This window comes from Manis pentadactyla, unplaced genomic scaffold (genome assembly GCF_030020395.1).
Source record: "Manis pentadactyla isolate mManPen7 unplaced genomic scaffold, mManPen7.hap1 scaffold_581, whole genome shotgun sequence".
In the NCBI taxonomy this organism is placed as follows: domain Eukaryota; kingdom Metazoa; phylum Chordata; class Mammalia; order Pholidota; family Manidae; genus Manis; species Manis pentadactyla.
In genome coordinates this window covers 1-14,610 of record NW_026644968.1, presented here as the reverse complement: position 1 = coordinate 14,610, position 14,610 = coordinate 1, and the positions used below count along the sequence as shown (strand labels likewise).

General features: G+C 53.8%; 1 long non-coding RNA gene across 1 annotated transcript in view; it reads right to left on the bottom strand.

Moving 5' to 3' along the window:
* The window catches only part of LOC130682459 (uncharacterized), a 44,568-nt gene extending 31,981 nt beyond the window's left edge, over window positions 1-12,587 (bottom strand). The window contains exons 1-4 of the long non-coding RNA XR_008995652.1: window positions 12,512-12,587; window positions 11,347-11,459; window positions 1,579-1,652; window positions 414-526 (exon numbers count right to left, since the gene is read on the bottom strand). This is a non-coding gene — a long non-coding RNA (uncharacterized LOC130682459). The remainder of the gene's footprint in view (window positions 1-413; window positions 527-1,578; window positions 1,653-11,346; window positions 11,460-12,511) is intronic.
* Window positions 12,588-14,610: the final 2,023 nt, after the last annotated feature.

Genomic DNA, 14,610 nt, shown 5'->3' with positions numbered 1-14,610 from the left:
CTACAAGTTGAAGGGGTGGGAAAAGGTACCCTATCCAAGTGAAACTGAAACTGAAAAAGAAAAAAAAAAAAAAATTAAAGATGGCTTGGTGGGATTAAAGACGGCAGGCAGTGTGAGAGGGGAGGCAGAAACCTCCTCCGAAAACCACATACATGCGTACATTCATACAGTGTGGAAATACAACAACTACACCAGATCCTGGAAGAGAAGCAGGAGAGGAGGCTGCCGCGGCAGGCCGTCACCTCAAGGTGAAGGGTGACGTACCAAAGCCGTGATCCGGAGGGACCCGGCAGGCCCTTCCCGCACCCGAGCTCACCGGAGGGAGGAAGAGAAACGGAAACGGGGAGGCGGGTGGAGGCCTAGGGCTGCTGAACACCCAGCCCTGGAGATCTGCTCTGGGAGCACGGACCTACCTCACGTGATGCTCTGGAGGACCGGTGGGGTTGGAAAGCAAAGACAGGCGGAGCACTTGGAGAGACTTGAGGTTCCTGCCACTCGCGCCAACACAGGGATCCACATCCGGCTGCTGTGGGATGAAAGAAAGGCGGGCAGTCTGAGAGACTTCCTAACAGCGAGAGAGCTGCTAAAGGGGCAAGGGTTGCACAGAGCTTGCCGCTCGGGAGAAAGCACAGGTGCGCAAAACTGTCCGGGTGCACTCTGCCCAGCAGGTGGGGGAACTTTTAGGAGCTCCGGGCGCTCCACCCACCCTGGCTGCCTACGTAGCTCCAAAGCCCCCCACCGTGATGTGACTGATAACACAACACGGCGGCCTGCTGCACCTTCCTCCCCCGCCAGCACCGGCTCGCAAACCGGCTGCCCCCCTCCATCGCGCCAGGCCAGCGACAGGACGGCCCCACCTACGGCAGCCACGGGTGCAAAGCACAGAGGCTTCTCCCTGCGTGCTCCGCAAACTGGCCCTGGCGGTGGACACAGGCACTGCGGCCGGGAAGCGGGAAAGACCTCTTCCCTCCCGCGGGCACCAGCGCCGCCCCCGTGACCCCTGCCTGCCATCACCCCAAGGGCTGAGCAGCTCCAGAGGGAAAAGCTTCTGGGCGCTGTACAGGGCGCCACCTACAAATACGAAACGTCAAAGCCAAAGGAACCTGGTAACTGGACTCGATCCATCTTTGTGAGAGGGATCTCAACATAAAAATCAGAAACATGCTCATGGAGCTCCAGCAAAAAGTTGCCCCTGTCTCTTGGGCATAATTCTCTCTCTCTGTCTCTCTCTCTCTCTCTGTCTCTCTCCCAGGAGCACTTTGGAGGCCTTGTTCTGAGAGGGATGCTGGGGCAGCCCAGCAGGAACGGGCACAGCTCTCAGATCCACCCCGGCCAGTGCCAGGGCAGTCCCACACGGGGCCTGACCGAACTGCAACGGGGGGACGCCGCACATGTAACTCCGCAGGAAATAACAGTGCCGCACGCTAGCCTTCCCGTTAATGGCTAGTGGCTAGGTGGCTCCACCGATACCAGGTGACGTCCACATCCCGGGCCTTACCTCCGTGGCAACCTTTTTTCCCCGTGAACCTTGAAAGCAGCACATGGAAAGATACTTACTACCAGTCTCCACCATCTCACCTCTCAGTTTAGGCTCGATGTTCCCGTATCACATCTTCTCCTCTTCGTTCCAGTTTTCTTGGCGGGTTGGTGTTCTGAGGGGGGGAAAAAAAAAAAAAAAAAAAATAATTGACTCAGAATTGGAACGAGATGGCAGGGGGTATAGGATTCTGTTTAAGCACCATCAGTAGAACAAAGACATCCGACAGCATGGGAGGACAGATTCAAAGATGGCATATCCGATAAGGGGTTGATGACATCTAAAATAAGTATGAAGTGCCCACGCACCTCCACACACAAAAAGCAAATAATCCAATTAAAACATGGGCAGAGGATCTGAACAGACACTTCTCCAAAGAAGAAATTCAGGTGGCCAGCAGGCACACGGAAAGATGCTCCACATCGCTACGATCATCAGAGAAATGCAAATTAAAACCACCACCATGAGATATCACCTCACACCAGTCAGGACGGCCACCATCGGGAAGACACACAACAACAGACGTTGGCGAGGATGTGGAGAAAGGGGAACCCTGCGACACTGCTGGTGGGCATGTACATCTCAGTTCAACCATTGTGGAAAGCAGTATGGAGGTTCCTCAAAAAACAGAAAAGTACAAATACCATTTGACCCAGGAATTCCACTCCCAGCAATGTACCCTAAGAATGCAGGAGCCTAGTTTGAAAAAGACACACGCACCCCTATGTCTATCACAGCACTACGCACAATAGCCAAGAAATGGAAGCAACGTGAGTGTCCGTCAGTAGGCGGATGGATAAAGAAGAGGTGGTACATACGCAAGATGGAATATTATTCAGCCGTAAGAAGAAAAGAAATCCTACCGTTTGCGACAACACGGATGGAGCTAGAGGGTATTATGCTCAGTGAAATGAGCAGGATGGAGAAAGACAAGCATCAGATGACTTCACTCATCTGTGGAGTAAAAGAACAAAGCAGAAACTGAAGGAACAAAACAGCAGCAGACTCACAGAACCCAAGAGTGGACTAACAGTTACCAAAGGGAAAGGGACTGGGGAGGATGGGTGGGGAGGGAGGGATAAGTGGGGAAAAAGGGGCATTACGGCTCGCACACATAACGTAGGGGGTGGGGCGGCGGGGGTGCCGGGGCCCGGGGAAGGCAGCATAACACAGAGAAGACAGGTAGGGATTCCACAGCGTCTTACGACGCCGAAGGACAGTGACTGTAATGGGGTAAGGGGTGGGGGGGACTTGATAAGATAGTGGGAGGGGGAGTCCAGTAACCATGTTGCTCATGTAATTGTACATTAACGGTCACACACACGCAAAAATCACAACGAGCTATCACCTCACACCAGTCAGAATGGCTAGTACCAAAAGAAGAGAAAAAAAAAAAAACAAAAGAAGCAAAACAAGAAATAACAAGCGTTGATGAGGAAGTGGACAAAGGGAACCCTCGTGCACTGTTGGTGACCATGTAAATTGGTGCAGCTACTATGGGAAACAGTGTGGAGGTTCCTAAAAATATCCATAGCGGTACCACATGACCCAGCGTTCTTTTTCATACACAGCAGTGGAACTCCCTTCAGGATACCGGACCTGTTCCCAATGCATACACCACCAAGCAATTCTCCAACACCAGCAGGGTTTCTGAGAACTCTCAACTCTGATGACATCTGCCTGGACGCAGCACAAGATTCCCCAGGGTAAGGTTTCTATCCTCAAGACTGCCCTCCACCCCCAACTCCAGAGCCCGGTTGCCAGGCCCATGCAATTAGCTTGTGCTTCCCACCTACATACAGGCTAGGATTGGAAGTTCCAACGACCTCCCCCTTAGGTACTGCCCAAGTCGCTAGGGTGCCTCAGCAGCTCAGGAAAACACGTTTACCAGTTTAACAAAGAGTATCATAAAGGACACAGCAGCGCACGCGCGCGCTTCACACGCACACGCACGCGCACACACGGCAAGGTCCCAAGTAAAGGAGCTTCTATCCTCCCGGGACTTGGGGCCTGGCATGGTGGCATGTGCAGGCGACCTGGTTCCCCAAGCATGGAAGCTCTGACAGAGAAGCAGGAGATGAGAGAGAGAGCTGTGCTCTTCTCATAGGGTTCTGTGAGGGCTTCACTGCAGAGTCATGGCTGACTAAATCGCTGGCCATTGCTGATTCAACCTCCAGCCCTCATCCCTTTCCTCTTCCTTCCCTGGGGGCTGGGGGCTGCAAGTTCCCACCCGCTAACCACAAGCCTGGTGCCCCTGGCGACCAGCCTCTACCCTGGGCTAGGGCCCCAAAGCCTCTGCATTAACCTAACAAGACACCCATTGGACAGTCGTGGCTCAGAAGGATTTTCAGGAACTGCGGATGAGGAGCAAGAATACCTAGGAAATGAACAAAATATTAGCAAACCAAATTCAAAAATACATCAAGGGGATCAAACACCCTGATCAAGTGGGAATCATCCCAGGGATGCAAGGATGGTGACAGCATTCGAAAATCCATCCACACCATCCACCACATAAACAGAAAGAAAGACAAAAACCACATGATCATCTCCACAGATGCTGAAAAAGCATCCGACAAAATGCAACATCCATTCACGATAAAAACTCTCAGCCAAATGGGTATACAGGGCGAGCACCTCAACCTAATAAAGGCCGTATATGACAAACCCACAGCCAACGTCATACTCAACAGCGAGAGGCTGAAAGCCGTTCCTCTGAGACGGGGAACGAGACAGGGGTGCCCACTCTCCCCACCGCTATTCAACACAGTCCCGGGGATCCCAGCCACGGCAATTAGACCAGACAAAGAAATACAAGGAATCCAGACTGGTAAAGAAGCAGCTAGGCGGTCACCATCTGCAGATGACACGATACTGTACGTAAGGAAACCCTGAAGACTCCACTCCAAAACTGCTAGAACTGATAACCGGAATACAGCAGAGCTGCGGGACACAAAACCAACACACAGAAATCTGCGGCTTTCCTGTACACTAACAATGAACCAAAGGAGAGGGAAATCAGGAAAACAATTCCATTCACAACTGCATCAAAAAGAATAAAATACCTAGGAATAAACCTAACCAAGGAAGCGAAAGACCTATACCCTGAAAACTATAAGACACTCTTAAGAGAAATTAAAGAGGACGCTAACAAATGGAAACTCATCCCACGCTCTTGGCTAGGAAGAATTAATATCGTCAGAATGGCCATCCTGCCCAAAGCAATCCACAGATCGGATGCAGTCCCTATCAAATCACCAACAGCATTCTTCCACGTACTGGAACAAATAGTTCAAAAATTCATATGGAAACGCCAAAGATCCCGAATAGCCAAAGCAATCCTGAGAAGGAAGAAGAAAGCATGTCTCTCTCTGTGTGTGTGTGTGTGTGTGTGTGTGTGTGTGTGTGTGTGTGTGTGGTGTGTGTGTGTGGTGTGTGTGTGTCTGTGGTGTGTGTGTGTGTGTGTGTGGTCTGTGTGTGTGTGTGTGGTGTGTGTGTGTGTGGGTGGGTGCGGTATCTCGCTCCCCAACATCAAGCTCTACTACAAAGCCACAGTCTTGATCAAGACAGTTTGCTCCTGGCACTAGAACAGAGCCACAGACGGGTGGAACAGAATAAGAGACTCCAGACATTAACCCAAACATATGTGGTCAATTAATATATGATGAGGGAGCCAGGGACATACAATGGGGAAATGACACTCTCTTCAACAGACGGTGCTGGCAAAACTGGACAGCTACACGTAAGAGAATGAAACTGGATCACTGTCTAACCCCATACAGAAGAGTAAATTCGAAATGGATCCAAGACCTGAATGTGAGTCATGAAACCATAAAACTCTCAGGAAAGAACATATAGGCACAAATCTCCTGGACATAAACATGAGCGACTTCTTCAAGAACATAACCTCCCCGGGCAAGGGAAACAAGAGCAGAAATGAACTGGTGGGACTACATCAAGCTGAAGAGCTTCTGTACAGCAAAGGACACCCTCAATAGAACAAAAAGGTACCCTAAAGTATATGCGAGAATATATTCATCAATGACAGATCCGATAAAGGGTTGACATCCAAAATACATAAAGAGGAGCTCACGCACCTCAACAAACAAGAAAAGCAAATAATCCCATTAAAAAATAGGCAGAGGATCTGAACAGACACTTCTCCAAAGAAGAAATCGAGGTGGCCAACAGGCACATGAAAAGATCCTCCACACCGCCAATCCTCAGAGAAATGCAAATTAAAACCACCATGAGGTATCACCTCACACCAGTCAGGATGGCCACCATGGGGAAGACACACAACAACAGACGGTGGCGAGGATGTGGAGAAAGGGGAACCCTCCGACACTGCTGGTGGGAATGGACATCTCAGCTCAACCATTGTGGAAAGCAGTATGGAGGTTCCTCAGGAAGCTCAAAATAGAAATACCACTTGACCCGGGAATTCCACTTCTAGGAATTTACCCTAAGAGTGCAGCAGCCCAGTTTGAAAAAGACAGATGCACCCCTATGCTTATCGCAGCGCTATTTACAAGGGCCGAGAAATGGAAGCAACCTAAGTGTCCATCAGCAGCAGATGAATGGGTAAAGAAGACGTGGTACATACTATACACAATGGAGTATCACTCAGCCATAAGAAGAAAACAAATCCTACCGTTGGCAACAACACGGATGGAGCTAGAGGGTATTATGACTATGCTCAGTGAAATAAGCCAGGCGGAGAAAGACAAGTACCAAGTGATTTCACTCATATGTGGAGTATAAGAACAAAGAGAAACTGAAGGAACAAAACAGCAGCAGAATCACAGAACCCAAGAATGGACTAACAGCTCACAAAGGGAAAGGGACTGGGGAGGATGGGTGGGAAGGGAGGGATAACGGTGGGGAAAAAGAAAGGGGGCCATACGATTATTAGCATGTATAATGTGGGGCGGGGTTGGAGGGGGGCGCGCACAGGGAGGACTGTGCGACACAGAGCAGACAAGTAGTGATTCTACAGCATCCTACTACACTGATGGACAGTGACTGTCACGGGGTTTGTGGGGGGGGACTTGGTGAAGGGGGGAGTCGAGGAAACATAATGTTCTTCATGTAACTGTAGATTAAGGATAACAAAATGAATAAACATAAGAAAATGACAGTAAGAAAATAAAAAGTGTTTCCCAGTTTACTGTGTTGTGTTACTCGTATACCAGACACAGGCCCCAAAACGAGACCAAAGAGAAAAATCTGGGCCGCCAGGCTCAGTGAGAACGTGGAATGTTGCTATGCTGAAACCTGGTGGTCCCTGACCTACGCTTTCCGGGAAGCGAAGAAAGAACCTGCCCGCTAGCTAGAAAGGGAAGTCACGCGGACGGTCCCCTCCTCGGAATCTGTCACCCGCCTGGCTGGCCATGGCGGAGGAAGCATGTCTGGCTCCAGGCCTCCCAGAGAAGATGGGAAGGCCCAGGGCGAGGGCGGGCGGCGCCCCGGCAGCCCCGGCCTCAGGGACCGCGGGGGCACAGCATTGGCCGCCGCGCCCCGGGTCCCAAGCGCGTGCAGAGGCGACACCCGGGCGGGCGTAGCTCTGACAGACGTGAGCACTGCGGCCCTGAATGGTCTGCGTGGTGGTCTGGCTGGCCCTGACACCTGCACGGCCCTCGGCCGGCAGTCCCGGGGGGGGGGGGGCGGGAGGGCTGGGGACACTACTGGGGCTGGCGTGGGGCCCACGCCCTGTGACACTGGGCCAGGGTCTCCTCTGGGTGGGGCTGGTGTGCTCACGGCAGTGGGGGCTCCCCTCCCCCCTGGGTGACATCACGGTTGCCCGGGCGGCTGCTCTGTGATGCGTCCCCTGGCTGACCTATCAGAGGCTGCCCTAGCTGGGCAGCTCCGTGCGCGCTGAGGAGGTCTGAGGAGGAGTTGGAAGCTCTCCCTAGCTTCGTACCCTATTCTCATGCCTGTCTCAAACGAAGGACCTATGGACACCACACCGCTGGGGCCGGACTCTGACGCGGAGGGCGAGCCTCTGAACACCATGCCGCCCCCGTGGGCCACCGCCGCCCTGGGGCCGGACTCTGACACGGCCGGCGAGCCCATGGACACCACGCCGCCGCCGTGGGCCGCCGCCGCCCTGGGGCCGGACTCTGACACGGCCGGCGAGCCCATGGACACCACGCCGCCGCCGTGGGCCGCCGCCGCCCTGGGGCCGGACTCTGACACGGCCGGCGAGCCCATGGACACCACGCCGCCGCCGTGGGCCGCCGCCGCCCTGGGGCCGGACTCTGACACGGCCGGCGAGCCCATGGACACCACGCCGCCGCCGTGGGCCGCCGCCGCCCTGGGGCCGGACTCTGACACGGCCGGCGAGCCCATGGACACCACGCCGCCGCCGTGGGCCGCCGCCGCCCTGGGGCCGGACTCTGACACGGCCGGCGAGCCCATGGACACCACGCCGCCGCCGTGGGCCGCCGCCGCCCTGGGGCGGGACTCTGACTCGGCCGGCGAGCCCATGGACACCACGCCGCCGCCGTGGGCCGCCGCCGCCCTGGGGCCGGACTCTGACTCGGCCGGCGAGCCCATGGACACCACGCCGCCGCCGTGGGCCGCCGCCGCCCTGGGGCCGGACTCTGACACGGCCGGCGAGCCCATGGACACCACGCCGCCGCCGTGGGCCGCCGCCGCCCTGGGGCCGGACTCTGACACGGCCGGCGAGCCCATGGACACCACGCCGCCGCCGTGGGCCGCCGCCGCCCTGGGGCCGGACTCTGACACGGCCGGCCAGCCCATGGACACCACGCCGCCGCCGTGGGCCGCCGCCGCCCTGGGGCCGGACTCTGACACGGCCGGCCAGCCCATGGACACCACGCCGCCGCCGTGGGCCGCCGGCCCGGGGCCCGACTCTGACACGGCCGGCGCGCCTATGCGCACCACTGCGCCCCTGCGGGCCATCTTCCGGTCCCCACCGGCCCGATGCCACACGTGGCACAACCGCCGGGCTCAGCCCTACCCCCGACGACGGTGACGCGCTGGACACGCCGCCACCCTTGCGGCCGTCTACCGGTCTCCCCCAGCCCCGTACAAGGCCCATGTCCTTTTGTTGGCGCTTCCTATCCTCCCTGCTATCCATTAAAGAAAGTCTTTCCCAGATCTGTGTGGGTGTATTGTATTTTCCCACTAAACCCTGTTCTTGCTAATATGCCTCTGGCTGTCTTTACTCTTTCACTCTGCTACAGAGGAAGAACTCACATACACGAGTGATAACGCTTTGAGCCACACCGAACAATGTAACATGCCCCACGCCCCAGTGACCGGGATGTGGAAGTAGCCGCGTTTTATGACTGTGCGTGCTCCACGCGAGGCCTGCGTGCTGAGCGTTTAAGGGATGACAGCCCAGGGGGAGGCAAGTCCAGAGGAGGGAGACCGGGTTGGCTAACGAGGCCCCTTCCCTCTTCTCTGCCACTGCTCTGAGCTCGCCGCAGGCTAGGGAATCCCTGCTGTGACACAGAAAACCACTCTTTTCATTTTGGTTCTTAAACATGTTTAATTCTGTGTGTGTGTGTGTGTGTGTGTGTGTGTGTGCGCGCGCGCGCGCGTGCGTGTATCACTGCCCCTATCGGTCTAAAAGTAACAAAGAAATGCGCGATAGAGCGAACAACTTGCAAACAGTGACCAGAAAGAGTAAACTTTTCCACTAGCCTCTGGGGATATAGATATCCCAAGTGTTTCTATGCAATTGTAGAAAGATTTTGCTGGAAATCTCGCTGGGACCACTCTGAACCATCACGTTAGTTAAGGCAATAAGCCAGGACAGGAGAGCAGCAAAGAGCACCCACGGTGCGTCTCCTACGTATAAGGCCAAGGGGTACAGGCTTTAATTCTACCACCTCACTTCATCTCACCATGACTGACGTGGGGTGACCCTTACGCACCACCTTCATACATGAGTAAAAAGTTACTTCAGAATCACTTCCCTTAACAGAACATAAATAAATGCAAGGACATCAACATTCCTCGAATTCCTGCCACCGCCACCCAACTCTTTATGCTCAGCACCCTTTCCACACCAACAGAAAACACAGCTCTAAATGCTACTATTCCATTTCAGATAGACCTCACTCACATCTAAATGCCTAAATGCACTGAAACTCCACCTCCACCTTGACAACAGAGGGGAGCAGTTTCCCCGCGAGCTAGCTGGCCTGCCACCTCAGCAAGCCCACGGGCCACTAGCCCACACCAGCCCCGCGTGTCCCCAAGAAGGCGGCTCACTGAACCTGCGACTACACATGCTCTCTGGAGATGGGCGGCCAAGCAGGGCCACCCAGGTGACATCGGCGCGCAGGCACACAGACCTACTACTGGGCGTGCACCTGCCTCGGCCCCAGCAGGCCGGCCGGGGTGCTCCCTGTGTGGGGCCTCGGATCTGCCCCGCAGCTCACGCAGCCGCCCCGGCAGGGCCAGCCCCAGGGCAGAGCACCCGGAGGGCCCCAGCCCGCACTGGTTAGAGAGTCCAGCCGGCCATCTACACCCAGCGGACTCGGGCCACCTACCCAGGTGTTCCAACCCACGGCCACTCCTCTCAAGACCCAAAGACATAGCTAACTCACAGAAACAAACACAAGGAATCAAGACTGAGAAGGAGACAGAGGAATGACTGCGCGCCTAGTGACGGTACGTTGACAAAAATGGACAAAATAAATAAACACATAGATAGATTGAGACAGATACATGAGATAGATGGATAGATTAGATCAGACTGACAGATGAGATAGAATGATAGGTTACATAGACCATATAGATACATATAGAGAGATTAGACAGACTAGGCAGACAGACAGATTAGATAGATGATACATGATAGATCAGGTGGACAGATTAGACAGACACCTATAGATACACATAGATAGATGACAGGTAGATAGATTGATAAGATGACAGACTAGATAGATGATATAGATACATATAGGTTAGATAGCCACATTGATATAGATACATATAGATGACAGATAACAGACAGATAGGTGGTAGATTAGATAGTTTGGATAGATAGACACAGAGATGACAGTAGATAGATGAGAGTAGAGAGATCAGATAGATAAGATAGACAGATAGACAGACAGACAGACAGACAGACAGACAGACAAGACAGACAGGTAAGAAAGCATAATACTCAACAAACCTATCGCTCATAACCAGGAGAGCAACGATGAAAGCACAGAGAAGAACTACAAGCGAAAAGGAGACAGAAATCAAGTTGAAGAAGTGCCATAAGGACACAGCTATCAATTATCACAGTAAAGGGAAAGACTTTAAATGCTCCAAACAAAAGACACAGGGTTGAATGAATGGATGAAAACTCAAGACCGCCTACGTGCTCCCTTACAGGAGGCTCACTTGAGATCCAAGCACACAGACAAACTACAAGTTGAAGGGGTGGGAAAAGGTACCCTATCCAAGTGAAACTGAAACTGAAAAAGAAAAAAAAAAAAAAATTAAAGATGGCTTGGTGGGATTAAAGACGGCAGGCAGTGTGAGAGGGGAGGCAGAAACCTCCTCCGAAAACCACATACATGCGTACATTCATACAGTGTGGAAATACAACAACTACACCAGATCCTGGAAGAGAAGCAGGAGAGGAGGCTGCCGCGGCAGGCCGTCACCTCAAGGTGAAGGGTGACGTACCAAAGCCGTGATCCGGAGGGACCCGGCAGGCCCTTCCCGCACCCGAGCTCACCGGAGGGAGGAAGAGAAACGGAAACGGGGAGGCGGGTGGAGGCCTAGGGCTGCTGAACACCCAGCCCTGGAGATCTGCTCTGGGAGCACGGACCTACCTCACGTGATGCTCTGGAGGACCGGTGGGGTTGGAAAGCAAAGACAGGCGGAGCACTTGGAGAGACTTGAGGTTCCTGCCACTCGCGCCAACACAGGGATCCACATCCGGCTGCTGTGGGATGAAAGAAAGGCGGGCAGTCTGAGAGACTTCCTAACAGCGAGAGAGCTGCTAAAGGGGCAAGGGTTGCACAGAGCTTGCCGCTCGGGAGAAAGCACAGGTGCGCAAAACTGTCCGGGTGCACTCTGCCCAGCAGGTGGGGGAACTTTTAGGAGCTCCGGGCGCTCCACCCACCCTGGCTGCCTACGTAGCTCCAAAGCCCCCCACCGTGATGTGACTGATAACACAACACGGCGGCCTGCTGCACCTTCCTCCCCCGCCAGCACCGGCTCGCAAACCGGCTGCCCCCCTCCATCGCGCCAGGCCAGCGACAGGACGGCCCCACCTACGGCAGCCACGGGTGCAAAGCACAGAGGCTTCTCCCTGCGTGCTCCGCAAACTGGCCCTGGCGGTGGACACAGGCACTGCGGCCGGGAAGCGGGAAAGACCTCTTCCCTCCCGCGGGCACCAGCGCCGCCCCCGTGACCCCTGCCTGCCATCACCCCAAGGGCTGAGCAGCTCCAGAGGGAAAAGCTTCTGGGCGCTGTACAGGGCGCCACCTACAAATACGAAACGTCAAAGCCAAAGGAACCTGGTAACTGGACTCGATCCATCTTTGTGAGAGGGATCTCAACATAAAAATCAGAAACATGCTCATGGAGCTCCAGCAAAAAGTTGCCCCTGTCTCTTGGGCATAATTCTCTCTCTCTGTCTCTCTCTCTCTCTCTGTCTCTCTCCCAGGAGCACTTTGGAGGCCTTGTTCTGAGAGGGATGCTGGGGCAGCCCAGCAGGAACGGGCACAGCTCTCAGATCCACCCCGGCCAGTGCCAGGGCAGTCCCACACGGGGCCTGACCGAACTGCAACGGGGGGACGCCGCACGTGTAACTCCGCAGGAAATAACAGTGCCGCACGCTAGCCTTCCCGTTAATGGCTAGTGGCTAGGTGGCTCCACCGATACCAGGTGACGTCCACATCCCGGGCCTTACCTCCGTGGCAACCTTTTTTCCCCGTGAACCTTGAAAGCAGCACATGGAAAGATACTTACTACCAGTCTCCACCATCTCACCTCTCAGTTTAGGCTCGATGTTCCCGTATCACATCTTCTCCTCTTCGTTCCAGTTTTCTTGGCGGGTTGGTGTTCTGAGGGGGGGAAAAAAAAAAAAAAAAAAAATAATTGACTCAGAATTGGAACGAGATGGCAGGGGGTATAGGATTCTGTTTAAGCACCATCAGTAGAACAAAGACATCCGACAGCATGGGAGGACAGATTCAAAGATGGCATATCCGATAAGGGGTTGATGACATCTAAAATAAGTATGAAGTGCCCACGCACCTCCACACACAAAAAGCAAATAATCCAATTAAAACATGGGCAGAGGATCTGAACAGACACTTCTCCAAAGAAGAAATTCAGGTGGCCAGCAGGCACACGGAAAGATGCTCCACATCGCTACGATCATCAGAGAAATGCAAATTAAAACCACCACCATGAGATATCACCTCACACCAGTCAGGACGGCCACCATCGGGAAGACACACAACAACAGACGTTGGCGAGGATGTGGAGAAAGGGGAACCCTGCGACACTGCTGGTGGGCATGTACATCTCAGTTCAACCATTGTGGAAAGCAGTATGGAGGTTCCTCAAAAAACAGAAAAGTACAAATACCATTTGACCCAGGAATTCCACTCCCAGCAATGTACCCTAAGAATGCAGGAGCCTAGTTTGAAAAAGACACACGCACCCCTATGTCTATCACAGCACTACGCACAATAGCCAAGAAATGGAAGCAACGTGAGTGTCCGTCAGTAGGCGGATGGATAAAGAAGAGGTGGTACATACGCAAGATGGAATATTATTCAGCCGTAAGAAGAAAAGAAATCCTACCGTTTGCGACAACACGGATGGAGCTAGAGGGTATTATGCTCAGTGAAATGAGCAGGATGGAGAAAGACAAGCATCAGATGACTTCACTCATCTGTGGAGTAAAAGAACAAAGCAGAAACTGAAGGAACAAAACAGCAGCAGACTCACAGAACCCAAGAGTGGACTAACAGTTACCAAAGGGAAAGGGACTGGGGAGGATGGGTGGGGAGGGAGGGATAAGTGGGGAAAAAGGGGCATTACGGCTCGCACACATAACGTAGGGGGTGGGGCGGCGGGGGTGCCGGGGCCCGGGGAAGGCAGCATAACACAGAGAAGACAGGTAGGGATTCCACAGCGTCTTACGACGCCGAAGGACAGTGACTGTAATGGGGTAAGGGGTGGGGGGGACTTGATAAGATAGTGGGAGGGGGAGTCCAGTAACCATGTTGCTCATGTAATTGTACATTAACGGTCACACACACGCAAAAATCACAACGAGCTATCACCTCACACCAGTCAGAATGGCTAGTACCAAAAGAAGAGAAAAAAAAAAAAACAAAAGAAGCAAAACAAGAAATAACAAGCGTTGATGAGGAAGTGGACAAAGGGAACCCTCGTGCACTGTTGGTGACCATGTAAATTGGTGCAGCTACTATGGGAAACAGTGTGGAGGTTCCTAAAAATATCCATAGCGGTACCACATGACCCAGCGTTCTTTTTCATACACAGCAGTGGAACTCCCTTCAGGATACCGGACCTGTTCCCAATGCATACACCACCAAGCAATTCTCCAACACCAGCAGGGTTTCTGAGAACTCTCAACTCTGATGACATCTGCCTGGACGCAGCACAAGATTCCCCAGGGTAAGGTTTCTATCCTCAAGACTGCCCTCCACCCCCAACTCCAGAGCCCGGTTGCCAGGCCCATGCAATTAGCTTGTGCTTCCCACCTACATACAGGCTAGGATTGGAAGTTCCAACGACCTCCCCCTTAGGTACTGCCCAAGTCGCTAGGGTGCCTCAGCAGCTCAGGAAAACACGTTTACCAGTTTAACAAAGAGTATCATAAAGGACACAGCAGCGCACGCGCGCGCTTCACACGCACACGCACGCGCACACACGGCAAGGTCCCAAGTAAAGGAGCTTCTATCCTCCCGGGACTTGGGGCCTGGCATGGTGGCATGTGCAGGCGACCTGGTTCCCCAAGCATGGAAGCTCTGACAGAGAAGCAGGAGATGAGAGAGAGAGCTGTGCTCTTCTCATAGGGTTCTGTGAGGGCTTCACTGCAGAGTCATGGC